The sequence below is a fragment of the Echinops telfairi genome, unplaced genomic scaffold (genome assembly GCF_000313985.2).
Source record: "Echinops telfairi isolate 266 unplaced genomic scaffold, ASM31398v2 ScPeMD7_60;HRSCAF=208, whole genome shotgun sequence".
Classification (NCBI taxonomy): Eukaryota; Metazoa; Chordata; class Mammalia; order Afrosoricida; family Tenrecidae; genus Echinops; species Echinops telfairi.
Window position 1 is genome coordinate 1,660,829 of NW_022103958.1, and position 5,742 is coordinate 1,666,570.

A 5,742-nucleotide genomic window follows, 5' to 3' on the forward strand; every position below is an offset into this window, starting at 1 on the left:
TGCACTACCATAGCGCCTCCAATGGTATGGACCTTTGATTCTCTCTGACAGTTACTGTTCTTTTAGTGTTCTGAACTTAATGTTGTAACAACCTCAAAAAATGATAAAGTTACACTTTTCCATATATTACTATTGAAACTGCTACTGAAATCCTCTATTTTTATTCACACTCAGTGAAGTATTCACATTTAGTGTTTTATTCCCACTGTATTGATCTGATTCCCTCAACAGTTTCATACCGTTTTGTCACCATTATTATCTTTTAACTGATAATGATACTGAGATTGAGATTTGACTTAATGCTCAGAGACTCTGAACTGGAGAACATTTTAAAATATATGTGAGTTAGTTCATTGTGCCAACCTGGCCGATAATCACATGTGGGGCTGGTTGAAAGGCGGAGGGATAAATGGGTGGTGAGCCTCGCCTTTCTAGTTCTCAGGTCTCTTGCTTTGTGATGGTCACACCAGGGTGCCGCTGCCTTAGCAGTTCCCTGCTTCAGCTTGCAAGATTGACTTCCTACAAGACATCCACAAGGAGAAGCCACATGGACCTATTCCGATGCAGCCCTGGGTGCTGGAGCAGCCGTGTGGAGACCCCTGCTAGTGCTGAGATGCTTATTCATTCACTGACTCAGCTTTCCTCCTGCAGTCGGCATCATTGCCTCTGTTTTGTGAGGTGGAGGACTTTGTTGACTGGTATTGGGTTAATGGGTTAATGTTGGACTTGTGGGCTTGGGCAGCATTGGGTTGGGATGTTTTCGTGATGCACACTTTCTTTACATAAAACTCTCATACATGAGTTGCTGTGGATTTGTTTCTCCAAAGTACCTAGACTAATACAATATGTTCTCTCAAGTTTATCATATTTTCTAGAGCTACTTTACCAATAGTTGTATAATCACCCTCAAAGTTTCAAATGAGAGAAATATTATCTCTTTAAATATTATTGAGGGATTTTGACTAAAGTTCCCTTGGTGATTATCTAGTATGAAGTAATTCAGACTTTGCATATACTATTTTCAGAATAGAAAGCATCCTATGTTATTTGTTTATAAACAAAATATAGACAGGCCAATAATCATTTTAAAACATATTGCGCCAAGAAAAAGATTCCCAATGTGAGTTCCATAAATGAAGATACCAAATCAATTTTCTTGGTTTTGTTTGTTTTTTGTCCAGCTCAAGCTTTAAAGGTATTATTATCGCTTTTAGCTATGAAAATTACAGTCATGAAGTTGCAACGAAAATAATTTTATGGTTAGGGTTCACCCCAACATGAGGAACTGTATTAAAGAGTTGTGGCACTAGGAAGGTTCTCAACCCTTTAATACAGTTCATCATGTTGGGGTGAACCCCAACCATAAAATTAATTTCATTGCTACTTCATGACTGTAATTTTTCTACTGTTATGAATCAGGCGACCCCTGTGAAAGGGTTGTTCGACCTCCAACAATGGTCACAACCCACAGGTTGAGAACCACTGCTCTAACTGAAGGAAAAGGAATGGGCTAGAAATTAACTTTAACCTAATGACTCAGTGCAATGAATAAGGCATACACTAAGGAGACAAATGGATTTAATTTGTTTCAGGCTCTGGCATAAGCTTTGTTATTTACTAGTTGTTCAAATTTTCTGAGCCTCAATTATTATTAATATGAAAAAATAATGTTAAACAATCATAGTCATGCATGTGGGAGTACTGAATCAGTGTTGAGTTACTTGAACTCGGAGCTTAACAATTGCGGAATCCAATAAATTGAGACTCTAACGTTCTTTATTTTGAGTTTTAGTGTTATGCTCCATTGCCTGGGGCTTTGTAGAAGGTTATGCAGTGGGTTGGGAATCTCAAGGGAAGTAGTTCACTCGCACCAGCTTCTCTGAGGGAAAAAGGTGAGGCTTAATGTTCTTATGAAGATATACAGCCTCAGAAACCCACAGGGCAGTTCTACTGTCTTCTATAGGGTCACTGTGAGTCAGAATCAACTCAGTGGCAGTGAATATTTTTTGTTAAGTATGTACGTGTGATATAATTTTTATATTATTACACCTAAAAAATAGAGGAATGGTTTAGGTGACGAGCAATGCGCATGGAGGTTCAGTTTGGGCTTTGAAGAGAAGATAGTTTAGCTTTCCTAAATCTCCTTTTGGTCTGTCAAGTCGTTATTCACCAATTACTTTACTGCAGTACATTTTCTTACCCACATCTTTGATTTCTTACCCCTGTGTAGCTCTCTGTGGTGTTCCTTGACGCTTCTCAGGTTGATTCCTATGGGAAAGACTTTAAACGTCTACTAATCAGATGAATCATCGTTGATGCACTGCCCAACTCCCTGTAGTCCTCTTAGCCAAAACTATGAAATCATCATTTTCTTTTTCCCTTGAGTATTCTGTGGTTTGGAAAACGTCAATTATTTCCTAACAGATAAATAATTGTCTCCTCTGTATATCTAAGATCCCTCTATTCTCCCTCCTCTAATCGTGCCAGCATTCTCAGATTCTCATGAGCAATGGGTACACATTTATTCATTTGCTTATTTGATTTTTCCCTTTACTTTGAACAATCCAGTTTCTAGTATACTCATGTAGTATCTGCCATGTGTAACATTATATCAAGTGAGTACCAAAAATAAATAAACCTTTTTAAATTAAGAATTTGTTTTACATTCTCTGTGTACTTACCAATATCAATTTCAGGAAAAGAAAATTCCATTTCCACTACTACTTAAGGTATATTATTCATATCTGCTGTCTGCAATATACTGCAGTTCTGAGAACATATCCTTATTTTATTTTTACTTTTGCCTACATTCTCAATGTTCCTGAATTATTTTAGACATATGGCGCAGAGGCTCAAAGAAGAAAATGGGGATGACAGGTCAATAAAAGAAGAAGGGAATAGAAATTAGACATCTGAAACTTTAGGTACATAGAATTGATAGATATTATTTAGAGAGTTCTTTGCTACAATGAGTGCTGAATTTCAATGCCACCATATATCTGGAAAATAACACAAGATACTTTACCCAACCTGGAGTCAATACTTTTGAAGATCCAGGTTCTATTGTTAATTCTCTCCAGGAACACTCCCACTCAGAATTCAATCATCCTTGAACATGTTACATAGGAAAATATAGTAGGAATTCATAATAACTTTCAAATTATGATTCTCTTCTTTTTATACCCAGAAAAACTCAAGAGAGAGCAGAAAGACTGGTTAAAAAATAGAATAAATGTGAATCTGGCAACTTAGGTCAAAATATAAGCCTATATATGCTTCTACAACCTTGGGAATTGAGACTCTTGAGAATATTTACCGAACTTTCAGAATACTAACCTGCCAATTAGATATAATATCCTCCCACATGTTATTCAGGAAGAATATGATTTCCTTTAAATTACAGGAGACAATATACATCAAGTCCACTTCAAAAAGCTTAATTACAGAAAAGATAGGAATGGATTTAGAATAGCTGGTAGCAGTAGTTAAACAAACCTGCAAAGAAAAATCACCTGAAAGACAACAATCCAGATAACCACTGTTGATGGGCACTATTTTACTTCTCCATTTGTGAGGGTATGTATGCAGGCATACAATACCAAATGCATTCTGGCCTTTCAAACTTAATGTCAAATGATCATTATTATCTTCGTAAGCCATTGCTTCACTCAACTGAAACGAGTTTGTATTTTCTTCTAAATATGAACACACATCTTTCCATGATTATAGTAACAGAGTGGAATCACATAGTCTATCAATGTCTATTCCTTCATAAAATAAAATTTAAATGGTAGGTTATTTAACTCCCTTTTTTGGTTCCAAATCATAGTGACCCTATGTACAACAGAACCATACACTTCTCAGATCTGTGCCCTCCTCACAATTGCATGATGTTCTTTTCTAGGAACTGGTCTCCCCTGAGAACATGTCTGAAGTTACGGAAGATCGAGTCTCACAACCCCCTCTTCTATGGAGCCTGCTGACTGTACTCCCTCCAGGGCAAAGAACATACAAATCAAACTGTTTTTCAAATACATTCTACCTGTTACATTTCCATCTAAAGTACATGCGTGTTCACACTCAAAGTAGTTAGCCTTCTCTGTCACTTCTGGGGTTTTCTATATTGTATAACAAAATGCTATAAATGTGATGGCTTAAATAAACAAAATTATAACTGTATAATTTCTGTAGGAAAGTATTAAGGCATAACCAAAGTGGATTTTCTGGATTTTGGGACTAGTCCAAGGACTAGTCTCTCATAATAACATGTCCAATGTGTGGGATACAAAGGCTCAGGATCCTTGCTTCTAAGGAACATTCTGGATGTATTTCCTCCAGGGCATAGAATATAAAATTAAATAACTAAACCATCAAATATATTTTAGTTGTGTACATTTCCTTCTAAAGCACACAAACATTAAGCTCTTCTTTGTACACAGAAATAGTTGACACTGAAGTCTTCTTTGTTTACTTATGATAATCCAGTGGGTATGTTGTGATACCTTATTATGGTTTTATTATGCATTCCGTGGATGACTAATTATGCCAACTATCTATTCCAGTGCTTTTGGGCTGCTTGTATATCTTCTTGTGTCAAGTCTCTGCTCACATATTTTGCTCGTGTGTAAGTGAGTAGTTGGTCAATTTATGTGCGTTTTAAGTATTCTGCAATGTTCTCAGCATATATTCTTGGTCTAATATACATATTACAAATATTTTCTCATAGTCAGTGATTGATCTCTTCATTTCTCAATATTGTCTTTCAAAAATCTAACATTTTAATGTTAATTAATATTTTAAAATCTGTATCTTGATTTATTTTTAATGTTCTATGTATAAAATCTCTACCTTCAGCTTTCAGGAAATTCCAATATTTCTGATAGCTTTTTTATTTCAGTTAAATTTTAGTTTTTCTTCTTCGATCTGTAATTCATTTGTTTTCATTCAAATTGTATTTTTTCATAAGGATATCACATTTTTGTATCATTATTTTGTTGAAAAAGTATCCCTTCTCCATTGAATTACCATGGCATTTTCATTGGTGCTAAAACGTGACCTCTATTTTGGATTCTATATCCTCAATTCCTTTGATTTATAGATATTTCCTTACTTTAATACAGCTCTCTTAATTACTTTAATACTGTTTTTGAAAAAAATAATTCAGTGATTATCAAGCAGGCAAAACAATACTTCATTCAATTATACTTTCTAGTCTGTAAGTGATAATTTTTAAATATCAGAATTAAGTCCAATAAATATCCAAACATTGGCTATTGTGTAGAACAGAGAGGTGAAAATACATGACACACTTTATAGGTACAGGAGGGGATTTTTGACTATATTCCAGAAGAAATTCTGTATCCATGCATATTTGATGACCTTGGAATTTTATTTCTTTTTGGAACACACATTAAAAAATGTACAATATATGACAAAGTATTTTAATGCCATTCAAATATATTACCACTATTGAGAGTTTTATAAAGTTTTGGTTTTCAGGTAAATATAAGGCTAAGTTACTAAACATTGTTTTGATTGTTGAGTGTCACTCAGTCAGTTCTAACCCATTAGAAGCATATGTACAGTGGTATAACATACAGCTCAGAGTAGCACCGCCCTCACGATCATATTTATGTTGGACTCCATTGTTGCAACTATTGTATCAATCCACCTCCTTGAATGTCTTCCTCATTTTTACTGACTCTCTACTTTACCAGCATGATATATTTTTCCAAGCCCTGG

At 35.1% G+C, this 5,742-nt stretch overlaps 1 pseudogene; it reads right to left on the minus strand.

Annotated features, from left to right (window-relative positions):
* LOC101654424 overlaps positions 1 to 2,206 on the minus strand; it is a 4,538-nt pseudogene extending 2,332 nt beyond the window's left edge.
* Positions 2,207 to 5,742: the final 3,536 nt, after the last annotated feature.